The sequence below is a fragment of the Mus caroli genome, unplaced genomic scaffold (assembly GCF_978045245.1).
Source record: "Mus caroli unplaced genomic scaffold, Mus_caroli_1 scaffold_17, whole genome shotgun sequence".
Lineage (NCBI taxonomy): Eukaryota > Metazoa > Chordata > Mammalia > Rodentia > Muridae > Mus > Mus caroli.
In genome coordinates, this window is record NW_028227272.1 from 45491237 (window position 1) to 45509631 (window position 18395).

General features: G+C 40.7%; 1 protein-coding gene across 1 annotated transcript in view; it reads left to right on the forward strand.

Annotated features, from left to right (window-relative positions):
• The window catches only part of Morc1 (MORC family CW-type zinc finger 1), a 200138-nt gene that overhangs the window by 93990 nt on the left and 87753 nt on the right, over positions 1–18395 (forward strand). The gene's annotated exons all lie outside the window — the stretch shown is intronic.

Genomic DNA, 18395 nt, shown 5'->3' on the forward strand with positions numbered 1-18395 from the left:
ACTGGGGACCTTGTGCTCTGTCCAATGGATGACTGTGAGCATCCACTTCTGTATTTGCCAGGCACTGGCAGAGCCTCACAGGAGACAGCTATATCAGGCTCCTGTCAGCAGGCTCTTGTTGGCATCTGCCTAGTGTCTGGGTTTGGTGGTTGTTTATGGAATGGATACCCAAGTGAGGCAGTCTCTGGATGGTCATTTCTTCAGGCTCTGCTCCAGACTTTGTCTCTATAACTCCTTCCATGGGTATTTTGTTCCCCCTTCTAAAAAGGATTCTGAACTTCTGGGCTAATATTCACTTATCAGTGAATGCATATCATATGTGTTCTTTTGTTATTTGGTTACCTCACCCAAGATGATAACCTCCAGATCCATCCATTTGCCTAAGAATTTCATAAATTAATTGTTTTAATTGCTGAGTAGTACTCCATTGTGTGAATGTACCACATTTTCTGTATCCATTCCTCTGTTGAGGGACATCTGGGTTCTAACCAGTACCCCCAGAGCTCCTTGGAACTATACTGCCAATCAAAGAAAACACATGGTGGAACTTGTGGCTCTATATGTATATATGTAGCAGAGGATGGCCTAGTCGGTCATCAATGGGAGGAGAGGCCCTTGGTCCTGTGAAGGTTCTATGCCCCAGTATAGGGGAATATCAGGACCAAGAATGGGAGTGGTTGGGTTGGGGAGAGGGGGGGAGATAGGGGATTTTCAGAGGGGAAACTAGGCAAGGAGATAACATTTGAAATGTAAGTAAAGAAAATACCTTAAAAAAACCCAAAAAACCACATTTATATGTGTGTATATGTGTTATGTGAACAGACACCAAAAACACAGCAACTCTAATAAAGAACTACATTTAATTGGGGAAAAAATGTGAAAAGGGAGCCAATTTCAGAATCTTCCCCAGAATATCACATAAAAAATCAAAGCATCAGTTGGGCATTGTGGTGCACATCTTTAATTCCAACACTTGGTGGGTAGAGGCAAGTGGATTTCTTTGAAATCTAGTACAGCCTAGTCTACATAGGGAATTGCTAGCCACCCAGGACTACATGGTAAGTCAGTCTCTCTCTCTCTCTCTCTCTCTCTCTCTCTCTCTCCTTTCTCCTTTCTGTCTCTCTCTCACACACATGCACATGCACACACACCACACACACACATGCACACACAAAAACAGATTAGAAATTTCAAGAGGAAAGCAATTGGAAAGCAGTGTGTTGTGGTAGCTGATCTTGGCAGAGGGAGGCAGAGGGAGGCAGAGGGAGGCAGAGGGAGGCAGAGGGAGGCAGAGGGAGGCAGAAGAATGTTTCCAAGAGATAGAGGAAACCCCTCAGAGAGTCTCCTGAGACTCCACAGTCTTCCCAGAGCACATAATCCTACATGCTCCTAAGAATCCCTTGCCATCACATACCATGAAATAATTCATATCAACTCATGTGACAGTACATAGGTCAAATGGTATTCTGTAGGTCAAAAACTTAGTGAGGATACCAACACTGGTAACAGTTCAATTAAAACTAAATCTTTCTAAACTTAAAAGATAAACAACAGTTATCTGGAAAATTTGACCTGTGTCACCTCACTTCCCAGACATACTTAAACAATGACTTGCTGCTCTGTGTATTACACAAATACTTTTTTTCTTTTTTTCGGGACAGGTTTTCTCTGTATAGCACAGGCTGTCCTGGAACTCACTTTGTAGTTCAGGCTGGCCTCGAACTCAGAAATCCCAAGTGCTGGGATTAAAGGTGTGTGCCACCATGCCCGGCTACACAAATACTTTTTAACATAGGCAGACAACACTTCGTTTATATAAAGGAGATGTGTTAGCTACTATGAATCTGTTCAGTGATTGGTTTGAAGTATGTATAATACAAGTGTATCAAATATAGTTTTTCTATCTCCAGGACAACTTAAGATGTTATTATTGCTCTGCTTGAAGTAGTAACTTTAGAGTGTTTTTTTTTTCTTATGTACTCATTGTATTTCCACCTGAAAATTCCTCACCAGCAACACAGAGGGATGTGTTACACAGAAGGATGTGTTACACAGAAGGATGTGTAAATTCACAGGACAACAGAGCAAACAGGTACCCTACCAAGGGTGTGCTTGATGTGGTCTGTGTTGTGACCTATGGAGTAGCAGCATCCATACTGTATACATCTCCCCCTCAGAGACATATGTGAAGTTATACAAGGCACAGGAATTACCACAATGATTGACAGGCTCTATTTTAAGCTTTAGAACATATAGAAGAATATAAATATAAACATAATTATAATTATAAACAGTGAGAGAGAAGCCAAGCCTTTGCTCCTTGGTTTTCAAGTGCTTTCATTGTACAGACTAGAAACTGTGAGCACCACAGAGAGGATGTGATGAGAACGAGCACCTCATATGCAGACCTTAACCTCCCAGCCTTGTAGTAAGGAATGAAGTCCCCAGAAAGAGGTAGAATACTTGGGGTAGTCTAGTGTGTGTGTGTGTGTAGTTTACTCAACCCCTTTCCCTGGTGTGTAGGTACCATTTCTCCTAGTCAGATGTTACTTAGCATGTCCATGTCAACTCTATTATTTCCTGTCCCTATTCTATCTGTAACACATGCCCCACTTTCCTTTAAAATCCTCTCAAGTGATATAATATGGCTCAAAATAAATACTTTATCTGTTTCTATTAATATTAATATTAGTAATATTGTGTTTTAAATCTTATAACTCTCTATGGATTAATTTCGGGATGAAGAATGCTTTTTAACAACATTCCTTCCTGGAAGGAAGACAATGGGAGTAGGTAGCAAGCATGGACCATGGTCCATTCACTATAAATTAGAATTCAATCATTAAGAGGAACCAAGGAGCAGCCTGGGACAGGATCCTTCTGGTTTCCTTTGTGCCCGGAGCTGTTCCTGTGCTGCAGCTCTCCATACCCAAATACCACTGAGAGAGAGCAGGTCTCCCAGGAGTGCTGACACACCTGTTAGCACAGGTAAGACCTGTGGCCAAGAGGCCCAAGAGGGACCGGCCCAGATCCACCAGGACACAGGAACCAAAAAACAGCCAGGGACAGGATCCTTCAGGTTTCTGTCTGCACCCCCTGAGCTGACCCTGTGCCACAGCTCTCCATACCTAAATTCTTCCCAGAGAGAACTGTTCTCTCAGAACTACTGACACACAGGCTTGCAGGAGGGACAAGACACAGTCAGAGACAGCAAGGTCAGCTAATACCAGAGATAACCAGATGATGAGAGGCAAGGGTAAGAGCATAAGCAACAGAAACCAAGGCTACTTGGCACCATCAGAACCCAGTTCTCCCACCCTGTGAGCCCTGGATACCCCAACCCACCAGAAAAGCAAAACTCTGATTTAAAATCAGATCTCATGATGGTGATAGAGGACTTTAAGAAGGACATAAATAACACCCTTACAGAAATACAGGAGAATTCAGTCATTGAGGTGTGGCCTGATAGTTTCAGTGATCTTCACCAGAATAGCAAAAATTATGTAATGCTTGACTAATACTCTTAAAACCAGTACAACAGGCCACAGGGTTTTAATGAAAAGCATTTGAGAGGTTTTTTTCCCCCTTATAAATAAAAGATGCAATCTTTGTATTTGATTTTAATCTGATCTGTTTCTATGGAAAACTGGGCCCTTGTAAAACTCTGAATCAGCAGAAAGAGAAATGCAGAAAGAATGACTTTGTGTCATTTCGCAGCATTTCTTTTTTTTTTTTTTTTTTGACACAATGGATCCTAAGGAAATCAGAAGTAGTTTTCTCCAGGGCTGACCTTACCTCACTGTTGGCTACTGTTTCCTAAATTCTTCTGTATCCTAATGATGCTATTGCTATTCATCAGCTTTGAAGAGTAGGGAGGGAAGAAGATAGAAATCATGGAGTAAAACATCAAATGACATTTGAGGTTGAATGAAATCTATTATGTAATAGATAACATTTGTTATTAAATGTGGATTGGAATTGAACTGATTGCTAAAGCGCGATCTATGATGTAATGGACATAGTCTTTCTCAACAAAATTCACCATGTTCTTAGTTAACAACAACCCCCCCCCAAAAAAAAAATCACTCAGCCTAGTCACATTCATCTCCTTAACTTCACTGTTGCTTAGCCCTGAAGCATGGCTTCCAGAGTTGCAAAGATGTTACCTCCTTCAAACTTCCTGTGAATCTCAGTATCACAGCATTTTAAAATATCCTCATACCTCTTCAGCTTTCTCATGGTTGCTCATTCAACCAGCTGCTGTAGGGGTGAGTGTTCTAGAGCTGTGCCGCAGACCCTCTGGGCCCCTTTGTCTGTGTGGAACGGGTCTCTAGTCTCGGGTGGGCAAAGCGTCAGATGAATGACAAACAGATGCACACAGAGCTGACCAGTCAAACCTGATCTACCTTGTGTAGCAACTTTTAATCCTGTTGCCATGGTCTGAATGTTGTGTCCACCCCACATTAATAACTTGAAACCCTGACTCCCCAAAAGGATGGTGTAGGAGGAGGGCTCTCCTGGAAGTAGTTGGGTTCTGATAGCTGAGGACTCATGATTGTGATTCCTATTAAAAAAAGAGAGCAAGTAAGAGGAGGGGAGGGTGTGTGTGTGCCATCCCTGGACCAGGAAGTGAGTCCACACCTACAAATCTGCCAGCACATTTTTCTTGGACTTGCAGCCTTCAGCACTGCGAGGAACAAATTTGCATTGCTTATAAATTGCCCAGTCTATGTGGCCCAAATCAACCAAAGACACAGGGCTAACCTGCTGTGACAAACAATTAGAAACAGAATGGTTGCCTAATGGAGACAAATAAGAGGGAAGCTGCAGCCAATGTCTGGCAAGCTTTAGGGTTTGTGCTAATGTTGGAGATTGGTTCTAATGCTTTCTCTTAATTTAGCCTCCAAAAGCAGGAATCTGCATGTCTAAATGCTGAAGGACTCTGTCCCCAATTGGTTTTTGATTGATCAATAAATAGCCAATGGCTGGATAGAATGAAAGAGGTGGAACTTCTAGGTTCCAGGAGGAAGACCAGGGGAGGAGGAGAAAGGGCTGCCAGGAGAAGGGCTTAGAAGGACCACACTGGGAAGGAACAGGAGGGAGTAACAGCCAAAATGTAGGTACAAGAAGGAAAGTGGCCCCCAGAAGGCCTGCCCAGAAACATCTTGGGTAACAAAGAGAGGGGGCCACCCAGAAGGAGCCAGGGAACCAAAGATAAAATATGGATTTTAGAGGTATTAAGCCAGGAATACCAGAGGGGCATACTTCATAGCTGCTGAGAGTTTTAGAAGTGCCCCGACATTTAGCTAGTCAAGGCATATCAAAATTAAGCTGGCATGTGTGTCTTTCATCGTGAATCCAGAGGGCTCTGGCAGGTGACTGGAAGCACCCTCACTTCACCACTACAGGCTAAGGAATGATACATCTCTGAGGAAGTGATTATTTCTGAAGGAGGAAAAAGAGTGGACAGACAAACTTGACTCTTCCCACACAGGCTATGGGATATAGGGTTAAAGTCTTCTCAGTTGTTGGCCCTTAAGATCTTTAAAGGTAAATCATATCTCTCTTCTGCCTTTTCAGCCTTACTTATAGCTCCAAATTCATTGTTATTCTTCATGTGGACAGAATTTATGATTTCTACCATTCTGGCATTTATACTTTGAGGTATCACCTGGAGGAAAGTGTTCTAGAGCAAGCATAGACAGCCTTGACTGCAATGAGATCATCTCTTTCTTTGGAGTAATTGCATTGTTTTCAGTGTAGCTTGGTGATACGGTAACTCTCTTTTAAACATTTATTTATTTATGCACTTGGTAGCCCAATATCAACCCTTCCTCTTCCCACAGTACCCCCTCATGGAAATCCTTCCCCCATTCCAACTTTCCCTTCTCTTGAAGGGGATTAGGTGTACCCTCTCCCATTGAGGCCAGACAAAGCAGTTCTGTTAGGGGTGCTAGATTCGCAGGCAGGCAGGCAGGCAGGCAGGCAGGCAGGCAGGCAGGCAGGCAGGCAGGCAGGCAGGCAGGCAGGAAACAGGCTCAGGGACAGCCCTTGATTCAGCTGGTGGTGGACCCAGGTGAAGACCAAGCTGCTCATCTCCTGTATATATGCAAGGGGTATGGATCCAACCCATGTTTACTCTTTGGCTGGTGATTCAATCTCTGAGAGACTCCAACAGTTCAGGTTAGTTGTCTCTGTTGGTCTTCCTCTAGAGTAAGTCCCTGTCCATTTCAAGTTCTTCAGTCCTTCTCCCAACTCTTTCACAGGATTCCTCAACTTCATGTAATGTTTGGGTGTGAGTCTCTGTATCTCTTTCCACTGGCTGGGTGGAGCCTCTCAGAGGACAGTTATGTTAGGTTCCCATCTTCAGTCATAAAAGATTAACGTTAATACTGTCAGCAATTGGTTTTGCCCATGGAATGGGTCTCAATTTGAGACAGTCATTGGTTGTCCATTCTTTCAGTCTCTGTTCTATCTTTGCCCCTGCCTTGTAGGCATGATATATTTTGGGTTGAAGGTTTTGTGGGTGGTTAGCTATCCTTATCCCTCCACTGGGAATCCTGCCCCTGGAAGTGGCTACTCCAGGATCCAAATCCCTCACTGCTAGGAATATAGCATAGACCCTCTGGGACGTCTCCTCATCCCAGAGATTGCCCCCTCGCCCCTGCCGATCTCCCATCTCTCTCCCCTGTTCTCCTTACATATGATCTCCTCACCACCATCCTCACCCTCCCATCTTTCACCCAGATCCTTCTATCCATTGATATCCAATATCTATTTTGTTTCCCCTTCTGAGAAAGATGTAACCATCCTCTCTTGGGATCTCCTTGTTATTGGGTTGTTTGGGTCTGTTGATTATAGCATGATTCTCCTGTATTTTATGGCTAATATTTACTTATAAGTGAGTGCATAACATGTATGTCCTTTTGGGTCATGGTCATCTCACTCATTTGCCTGCAAAATTCATATCCTTGATTTTAATGACTGAGCCGTATTCCATTGTGTAGATATACTACATTTTCTGTATCCATTCTTCAGTTGAGAGACATCAAGGTTGTTTCCTGTTTCTGGCTACTACCAATAAAGCTCTATGGAATAGTTGAGCAAGTGTCCTTGTGGGATGGTGGAGCATCTTTTGGGTATATGCCCAGGAGTGGAATAGCTGGGTCTTGAGGTAGAACTATGCCAAATCTTCTTAAACAAAAAATAAAAAAAGAGAGAGAGATAAAGAGAGAAAGAAAGAAAGAAAGAAAGAAAGAAGGAAAGGAAAGGAAAGGAAAGAAAAGAAGAAAAGAAAAGAAAAGAAAAGAAAAGAAAAGAAAAGAAAAGAAAAGAAAAGAAAAGAAGGGGCTGGTGAGATGGCTCAGTGGGTAAGAGCACCCGACTGCTCTTCCAAAGGTCCAGAGTTCAAATCCCAGCAACCACATGGTGGCTCACAACCATCTGTAACGATATCTGATGCCCTCTTCTGGTGTGTCTGAAGACAGCTACAGTGTACTTACATGTAATAAATAAATAAATCTTTAAAAAAAAAAAGAAAAGAAAAGAAAAGAAAAGAGGAAAAGAAAAGCTCCCAAATTGATTTACAGAGTGGTTGTACAATTTGCATGTCCACCAGCAATGCAGGAGTGTTTCCTTTGCTCCACAACCTTGCTGTCACGTGCTGTCCTTTGAGTTTTTGATCTTATCAATTCAGATGGATGTAAGGTGGAATCTCAGAATCATTTTGATTTTCATTTCCCTGATGGCTAAGGTTATTCAACATTTCTTTAGGTGCTTGTTGGCCATTTGCTATTCCCATGTTAAGAATTCTGTTTAGTTCTGTACCCCAGTATTTCATTTGTTATTTGGATTGTTTGTGTTAACTTCTTGAGTTCTTTATATATTTTGGGTATTAGCCCTTTGTCAGTTTAGGGTTAGTGAAGATCTTTTCCCAATCTGTAGGTTGTCATTTGTTCTAGTGACATCCTTTATGTTACAGATGCTTTTCAGTTTCATGAGCTCCCATTTATTAATTCTTGACCTTAATGCCTGAGCCATTGGTGTTCTGCTCAGGAATTTGTCTCCTGTACCAACGATTTCAAGGCTATTCCCCACTTTCTCTTCTATTTGATTTAGTGTATCTCATTTTATGTTGAGGTCTTTGATCCATTTGGACTTGAGTTTTATGCAGTGTGATAAGTGTGATCTGTTTGCATTCTTCTACATACAGATATCCAGTTAGTACAGTACCATTTGTTGATGGTACTCTCCCTACTCAATTGTATAGTTTTTGCTCCTTTGCCAAAAATGAAGTGTCCATAGATATGTGGATTTCTTTCTGGGTCTTTGAAATCAATTCCATTGATCTGCCTTTCTTTTTATATATCAGTACTATGCATTGCTTGTTACTATTTCTCTGTAATACAGCTTGAAGTCAGGGATAGTAATACCTCCAGAATTTCTTGTATTCTTCAGGATCATTTTAGCTATCCTGGGGTTTTTTTTTTTTTTCTATATGAAGATCAGAATTGCTCTTTTAAAGTTTATAAAAAAAAACTGTGTTGGAATTTTGATAAGGATTTCATTGAATGTATGGGTTGCTTTTGATAAGATGACCATGTGTACTATCTTAATTCCACTGATCCATGTGTAAGGGCAATTTTTTCACCTTCTGATATCTTCCTCAATTTCTTTCTTCAGAAACTTGAAGTTCTTGTTATACAGGTTCTTTCACTTGCTTGGTTAGAGTTACATTATGGTATTTGATGTTATTTGTAGATATTGTGAAGAGTCCTGTTGTCCTAACTTCTTTCTCAGCCTGTTTATGGCTGGGGTAGAGTAGGGCTACTGATTTCTTTGAGATAATTTTGTATCTAGCCACTTTCCTGAAGGTGTTTTTCAGCTGTAGGTGTTCTACAGTGGAATTTTTGGGGTCACTTATGTATATACTATGGTATCATCTGCAAACAGTGATACTTTGACTTCTTCCTTTCTGATTTGTATCCCTTTGATCTCCTTTTGTTTTTTATTGTTCTAGCTAGAACTTCAAATGCTATAGTGAAGAGATATGGGGAAAATGGACAGCCTTGTCCCTGATTTTAGTGGAAATGTTTAAGTTTCTCTCCATTTAATTCTATGTTGACTATTGGCTTTCTGCATATTGCCTTTATTGTGTCTAGGTATGTACCTTGTATCCATGCTGTCTCCAAGACTTTTATCATGAAGAGGTGTTGGATTTTGTCAAATGCCTTTTTGACATCTAGTGAGAAGACCATGAGTTTTTTTCCAATTTGTTTATAAGGTGATTATGTTGGTGGATTTTCATATATTGAATCACCCTTGCATCCCTGGAATTAAGCCTACTTGATCATGGTGTATGATGTCTTTGATGTGTTCCTGGATTTGGTCTGTAGGTATTTTATTGAGTATTTTTACATCAATGTTCATGTTTTGTGTATCTGTTGAGGCTTGCTTTGTGATCAGTTTTATGCTCAATTTAGGAAAATGTTCTGTGAAGTGCTGAGAAGAAGGTATATCCTTTTGTGTTTGGGTGAAATGTTATATAGATATATGTTTGGTCCATTTTGAATCATAACCTCTGTTTCATTTTTCTGTTTAGTTTCTGTCTCAGTGACCTGTCCATTGGTGAGAAGGTGGTGTTGAGGTCTCCCAATATTAATGTGTAGGTTTCTATGTGTGATTTATGCTTTAGTAATGTTTCTTTTACAAACATGGGTACCCTTGCATTTGGAGCATGGATGTTCAGATTTGTGATGTCCTCTTGGTGGATTTTTCCATTGACGAGTATTAAGTGTCCTTAATACTGTCTCTTTCAATTACTTTCCATTGAAAAGTCTATTTTATTAGATATTAGAATGGCTAATGGGTATGCTGCCTTGGAAAACCTTTTTTCAGCCCTTTATACTGACATAATGGCTATTTTTGTTGCTGAGATGGGGGGGGGCATTGTATATAGCTGAATGATGGATTCTGTTTTTTGCATCCATTATGTTAACCTGTGCTTTTTTTAAAAATAGTGAACTGAGTTCCTTGGTGTTGAGAGATATTAGTGACCAGTGATTGTTAGTTCCTATTATTTTGATGTTGGTGTTTGTTGAGTGTGTATGTGTGTGTGTATTTCTCTTCTATTGGTTTTAATGTATGAATTAATTTTTCTTGTGTTTTCTTTAATATAGATAGCCTCATTGGGTTGGAGTTTCCCTTCTAGTATCCTCTGTAGGGCTGGGTTAGTAGAAAATTATTGTTTAAATTTGGTTTTGAAATGGAATATCTTAGTGTCTCCATCTATAATGATTGAATGTTTTTTTCTGTATATAGTAATCTGGGCTGACATCTGCGTTCTTTTAGGGTCTGCAGCACATCTTCCCAGGCCCTGCTAGCTTTTAGATTCTCAGATGAGAAATTCTGATAGGTCTGCCTTTATATGTTACTTGGTCTTTTCCCCTTGCCACATTTAAAATTCTTTGTTGTATATATTTAGTGTTTTGATTATTATGTGGTGGAGGGATTTTCTTTTCTTGTTTCATTTGTTTGGTGTTCTGTAAGCTTCTTGTCCCTTTATGGGTATCTCTTTCTTTTAGTTTGGCAAATTTTCTTCTATGATTTTGCTGAAGATGTTTTCTAGGCCTTTGAGCTAGGAATCTTCTTCTATTCCTATTATTCTTAGGTTTGGTCTTTTCATGGTATCCCAAATTGCCTGGATGTTTTGTGTCATGAACTTTTTAGATTATGCATTTTGACTGGTATATTAATTTCTTCTATTGTATAATTTACACCTGAGATTCTCTTTTCCATCTCCTGTATTTTGTTGGTGATGCTTATGTCTGTAGTTCCTTTTTCTTTCTTACAGTTTCCATCTCCAGGATTACTTCAGTTTGTGTTTGCTTTATTACTTCTATTTCCCTTTTTAGGTCTTGGACAGTTTTATTCATATCCTTCACCTGCTTGAAATATTTTCCTGTATTTTCTTAAGGGGTTTATTCATGTCCTTTTTAAAGGCCTCTATTATCTTTATAAGATTGGATTAAAGATCCTCTTCTCGTGCTTCAGTTTCATTAGACTATCCAGAGTTTGTTGTAGCAAGATAGGAGGGCTCTGGTGGTGCCATGTTGCCCTGGGTCTTGTTGATTGTATTCTTAGGCTGCTCTTTAGGCCTCTGGCTTTCTCTGCTGTTGGCTGGCTAATCCTATGGCAGCAGGACTTCGAAGGAAGTCAGAGGAGCTGTGGGCTAGATAATGGCGGTCAGGGTACCTGACTCTGATGGCTGTGTCTCAGACAGACTAGACACTGGCTGCAGAGTGGGATGGTGGGTGGATCTGACTCTGCAGGCTGTGTTCCAAGAAAACCAACTGGGGTGGAGGGCAGTTATGACTATGATGGGTGTTGGGACAAGGTTCCAATCCAATTAGTCTTGGAGCCCAGAAGTTTTCCACAAAGAAGCAAGACACTCTTTGGGCACCACAAGGTTCCTCTGGACCAAAGAGCAATCCTAGAGCTAGACAGTTGGGCTCAGGGGACCATTCCTGAGCCACTCACCTCCGCAGGCTGTCCTTAGGTGGACCAAGAGGAATAGTAGGCAGATCCAAACAGGATACATTAACTTTCAGCAAGCGCATTCTTGATCTTCGGTGCACTTATTGCTAACTAAAAATTTCAACAAAAAGTTTAATGTGACTTCATGTGAAACTGAATATGAGTTCATGAGTCTTATATGTACTTTGATCTTTCTGAAATAAGCATTTTTAGTCCCTTGTGCACAATTGTACATTTATTCCCATTAAATTTTATTACCTTCCTTGGCCCATTCATCTGCATTGTCAGGGTTTTATCATTCATTGCTGACTTACAGCTATATTATTATCTTACATGATTCGTGTAAAGTTAATGTCCTCTATGATTTCATGTAAATCCTGTTGTATAAGTAGGAGAAAGACAAGGACTATGGCTTTGACTAATGGTCTCCACCAAGGTGGACGTTTCTGGATCAAATTGATTCAATTACAAATTTCCCCAATTAGATTCTTACCTAAATAATACCAATTTCCAAATTTGTGCTTAATTTTGAAAGTGAAGTTTAATATTCTTACGGTGATAATATTCTCCTACTTGGACATAGCTTTCTGTGTAACAACATTTCATTTTACTGTTGATTCACTTTGGTTTCTAAGCCGTCAGAACTTCATTATAGAAAAGTACACTGCCACACCCTCCTAGGGAGTGTGGAGAACCCTAGAAACAAAAAGGTGAAAATGTGAGACAATTTTAAGATCTAGGCCAAGAAACAATTCATATCCTTTGAATTTTATTTTATAAAGTTATGAGATTTTATTTTGTTTTTAAATATTACATTATAAATATCACATCTTTGGCATTACCTTTAAAGTTTTATTATACTGTTGTGAATTGAACTGTTCAGATTGTCTTTCTGAAATTCATACTTTGAAGCCCTTCTCCCAGTACCTAGGGTATGACTCTTTGTGAAGATAGGGGCTTTAAAGAAATTCTTAGGTTAAGATGGAATTGTTACCATGGACTCTAATCCCATAAGCTCAGAATCTTTGTAAGAATACATTCAGACACATAAAGAGACTCCAGGAATGGATACAGTTAAAGAAATGACTATAGAAGAATGTGCCAGAAGGTGGCCATCTGCAAGAAAGGCGGAGACACCAGGGCCAGGGGCACACACAGGGACATGTGCACACAAAGACAAAGCTATGTGACAATACATTGAGGAAGTGGCCTTCTTGCAAGTAAGGCAGGGTACCCTAGAAGAGAATGAGAATATGTTGTTTATCCAGCTAGTCCATGAGTCCCAGCTGCTATGGCAGGCCAAGGAAAACAAGGGTTATTTCAAAATTAGAATCAAGGTAATTACATGGAAGCTCCACAAACCTCTCATTTAGCATTGACAATGATCAACTGGTGGGAAAGTGATTTCAGCTCCTTTTTTCATCTATTTCACCACTTGGATTGTGAAAGGAATAGTTCTGTAAATTCTGTACGTATATTCGTGAGTACTTTAGCATGCATTTTTAAAAGCAAGTACCCTTTAAGACCACACTTCCTCAGTATGATAAATTGTTTAATATACTATTCATATTTATAAATTATTTCCTATCTTAATATAAACCTTAGGACTCTTCTCCATTTTACATCCTTTTCTTCCCCTTTACCCCTGATGTCTGTTTTTAGGTGGAGCGGCTTTTGTTGTCTTGTGGTTCATCAGAGTATAGAATTGGCTCACTGTGTTTCTGTTTGATGTGCTCTTCTCTACTGGATTAGCTTTTGTTCTTGTAAGGTGGCAGTCTGTGCACTACAAGTTCCCATGTAGTGGTAAAGACAGTCCTCAGTCTTATGCTACCAAATGAAATGCTTAGTACCAGGAATGGGTTAATGCTGCAAGATATTTTGATCACATTGTAAACACCGGGAATATGTTATTTACTGAAAAACCCTGTTTCTAGTTGTTGTCAGCCCTTAGCCCACACCTTTAATCCTCTGACTGGAATACAGACTTGCCCTTAGGGCATACCTTAATCTCAAACATTGAAGGTAACATTAGTTTGTAGAAGGAAGCACTGTGTTTGAAAGTGATGTCTGAGTGACAGACAAAATGACCAATCAGAGAAAGAGTAGGATATGCCCAACTCTCATGGGAAGAAGACAGGGAAGCTATTTCAGGGCCAAAGCAGAGAGAGAAGAAAGCAGTTTTTTCCAGGACAGTTGTACATAGACTAGTTGCAGAGAACAAGCTAGACACAGGTGAAGACAGAATGAGCCAGAGAATGTGGAGGAGTCAGAAGATTAGAACAGATTGCCATAGTATTCGGCCAAGCAGAGCAATTGTGGAGACACAGAGAGAGAAGCCAGATTGAGTCAGTCATCTTGAAGAGGAGTTTGAGACAGAACAGCTGAGGTTGAATCAGCCAGCTAGAGATGAGAAAGAATAAGAAAGGGGAAGCTTATTCAGCAGCAAGTCTCAGAGAAGTTGAAAATATTCTAGGCCTAGATAAGATTTTTACAGACTCTAGAAGCTTCCAGGACTAGGCCTAGGTTAACAGACTGAAGCGATAAGCCTCAGAGATGACAGTTACTTCAGGTGAATAAAAGTTACAATTACAAGTTATGTCTTATCGAGTTGTTGGCCAAAGAAGTCCCATAGACATCCTAAAACATTACAGGCTGTATTGCTGATGCAAGACTTCACAACCTAACAGTAAGACCCTATTGCTGATGATGCCCACTTACTTATATCATGGGACATGGAGAAAAAGAGCTGATGCCCCACTGGAAGCTTCACCTCTACTGATTAGCATTCATGGTGTTGGAAATTACCCTGTATGCTACTGGAGGAGAAACGTATCCATCAGTTTTTTTTAAATTTTTTTATTAGATATTTTCTTCATTTACATTTCAAATGCTATCCCAAAATATACCCTCCCCCGGCCCTGCTCCCCTACCCACCCACTCCCACTTCTTGGCCCTGGCGTTCCCCTGTACTGGGGCATATAAAGTTTGCTAGACCAAGGGGCCTCTCTTCCCAATGATGGCCAACTAGGCCATCTTCTGCCACATATGCAGCTAGAGACACGAGCTCTGGGGGTACTGGTTAGTTCATTATCCAGCTACAAACTCTGTAACCTACAATAGCACGCTGCCTGCAAAATATACTCGTGTGACAATGGCATAAATGTTTTTTTTTTAATTTTTAATATTTTTTATTACATATTTTCCTCAATTACATTTCCAATGCTATCCCAAAAGTCCCCCATAGCGCCCCCCACTTCCCTACCCACCCATTCCCATTCTTTTGGCCCTGGCATTCCCCTATATTGGGGCATATAAAGTTTGCAAGTCCAATGGGCCTCTCTTTCCAGTGATGGCCGACTAGGCCATCTTTCGATACATATGCAGCTAGAGACAAGAGCTCCGGGGTGCTGGAAAGAACCCAGATGCCCCTCAACAGAGGAATGGATACAGAAATTATGGTACATTTACACAATGGAGTACTACTCAGCTATTAAAAAGAATGAATTTATGAAATTCCTAGCCAAATGGATGGACCTGGAGGGCATCATCTTGAGTGAGGTAACACAATCACAAAGGAACTCACACAATATGTATTCACTGATAAGTGGATATTAGCCCAAAACTTAGGATACCCAAGATATAAGATACAATTTGCTAAACGCATGAAACTCAAGAAGAATGAAGACCAAAATGTGGACACTGTGCCCCTTCTTAGAATTGGGAACAAAACACCCATGGAAGGAGTTACAGAGGCATAAATGTTATAGTAGTAACCAACTACTTTTTAAAAATTTGGATTTAAGGCCCGCTCCATGAGATGGATCCCATGCCTGATACTACTAAACTAGACCCTAAGACTAGGTCATGGGCATGGGGGGGGGGCGTAAAAACCATTATTTTGCTAAATAAATGACAAAATAAGTCCTAATTGTATACAGTTATACCCATAGATCAGTGTCTTGCTCAACCCTCATCAGAGAAGCATCTGTTTGCCGTAGATGATGGTTAGTATAGAAACCCACAACCAGACAAGGTGCAGACAGTGAGAGACCTTGGAACACTCAGCTCTATATAGAATGTCTTCATCAAAACCCTCCTATTGTGACTCATGGATCTATGCAGAAGAGGAAATAAACAGGTTGTAAGAAACACAGGTCTTGAATGAGTCCCAGGAAACAGCATCTAGACTGAACAGGAGTGAAGTACATGTAAACTTTCAGAAACGGTGCTAACATTCACAAAACTTGAACACATTCAAAGTAGACAAAATTCCAGCAAGAAGGGGCAGTGGACATACGGTCCCACCCTAGCAGGAACCTATTTGTAGTTGACACCTGCAGGGAAAGGGGAAATCAGTTTTCTCCAATGGAGACTGGATATATCAGTCACACTCCAGGGCAAGCCCTGTGCTCAAAAGTAGGCAGCAACACAAAATAGACTCTATGTATTTATGTGCCTTTTTGTTTGACTTTTGCTGTTTGTTTACTTTGAGAGAGAGAGAGAGAAAGGAAAAGTACATGAAGTTAGGTGGGTGACAAGGAATAGGGGATGCTGGAGGACTTGGGCAAGGGAAAAAATGTGAGCAAAATATATTGCATACCAATTTTTTTAAAGCCAGTAAAAAATAACTTCCTGTTAGATACCCATTCGTTGGTAATTTTACCATTTGACAGAGAAGCAACATAACTTTCTCCTGCTAAGATTTGTTGGGAAGGAAAACACAAGAGAGAGTAGTTGGAGATAATTAAGATACTAAGCCAGGGGGACATTCTGGCTGTTTGGCTAACTGGAATGCATACTCTGTTTAGAATTCTTAGGTCACTTCAGCTCCCAATGAATAACAGAACAGTTCAGAAGTTCACCAGAATGGTTTCTGCTGCAAACAAAACCCCCAGCCACCTGACCAAACAAATAAGCAACAAACTCCCACTTTGGCTCTCACCCACTGCCCAGCTTTTTAAGTGATTAGAACTATCATCTAGATATATACTAGATTTATATTATGGCAAACGAGTTGTTTTTACTTACTTTTTAAAGTATTTATTTCTTCAATGAAATTTCTCACAAAGTTGCTTTGCCTAGAATTTAATATGGTTTTATTTTTAAGTCTAAATTTTTTTCACCGTTATGCCTGGATCAAGACCTCAAGACTGTCAATCAGTCTGCTGATTCATGTCCACCTTAATGAAGGTCGAGTTTTTAGCTAAGGACTTTGGAGTTCAAACAATTACAGATCTTATGTTCATCATAAGGACTCTGGGCACAGAAATTATGCTGTTTATGCTTTTTAGTCATGTTTAGTGAGTATATTTCAGCTGCCTTTGCTACAAAACAAAGCTAAAAGATGATCAGGGGTGCCAGGGTATCTATGTGAGATACCAACTCTTCTTTCATCCATTCCATGAACATATCCTTTACTCTGTTTACATATGGCATGCTACATCATACTCGATACCACTGAGCCATGCCATGAGCCTCAAGTTTAATGCCAGCCTAGCTTATATGGGAGACCAGTATGTTATAGTTAATTAAATTCAAGATGTTAATTTTTTTCTAATTGGATGAGGAAACCTCTTAAGAGACTGAAGGAGGCCGGGCAGTGGTGGCACATGCCTTTAATCACAGCACTTGCGAGGCAGAGGTAGGCGGATTTCTGAGTTCAAGGCCAGCCTGGTCTACAAAGTGAGTTCCAGGACAGCCAGGGCTACAAAGAGAAACCCTGTCTCGAAAAAAAACAAGAGAGAGAGAGAGAGAGAGAGAGAGAGAGACACTGAAGAAATCACCATCCAGAGACTGCCCCACCTGGGGATCCATCCCTAATCAACCACCAAACCCAGACACTATTGCAGATGCCAACAAGAGCTTGCTGACAGGAGCCTGATATAGCTGTCTCCTGAGAGGCTCTGCCGGTGCCTGACTAATACAGAAGTGGATGCTCACAGCCATCCATTAAATGGAGCATAGGGTCCCCAATGAAGGAGCTAGAGAAAGTACCCAAGGAGCTGAAGAGGTTTGCAGCCCCCTAGGAGGAACAACAATATGAACTAACCAGTAAACCACCAATCAAAGAAAACAACCAGAGGGACTAGCTCTAGCTGCATATAGAGCAAAGGATGGCCTCATTGGTCATCAATGGGAGGAGAGGCCCTTGGTCCTGTGAAGGTTCTATGCCCCAGTATAGGGGAATGCCTGGGCCAGGAAGAGGGAGTGGGTAGGTTGGGGAGCAGGGGGAGGAGGGAGAGGATAGGGGATTTTTGGAGGGGAAACTAGGAAAGGCGATAACATTTGAAATGTAAATAAAGAAAATATCTAACAACAACAAAAAAAAAAGAATATTAAATCACTCATCAGGTCTCCTGAACATCTGAGTAATGTTAAGAGAGTCCTGCTAGAAAATTAACCTCCTAACTAGGGACAAGGGAGACAGGTGCAGTTCACAAGGCCATGACAACAAGATGCTAAGATGTTTCAGATTACTGTGGCTAGTGTCATGAAAAAATGCCCTAATAGGCTACAGCATTTGAAACCTCGGTGCTCAGTTGGTAGTCCTGTTTGAGACAGGTTATGATTTCTTTAGCCGTTTCATCATTGCTAGAGGAGGTACATCAGTAGAAGTGACCTTTGAGAGCTTAGAGCCTCACCTTACTTCCAGTTCTTGTTCTCTTTGCTTCGTTGATGTGGTTGAGGTGTGATGTCTCAGCTCCTTGCTCCTGTTGCCATTATGGATGCTCTGAAACCATAAGCCAAAATACATTTTTTCTATAAACCACGTTGGGTCATCTTATTTTATTAAAGCAACAAGTAACTAATATAATTATTATATTTAGGAGTTTAGTTTGTTGTTGTTGCGGCTGCTGTTT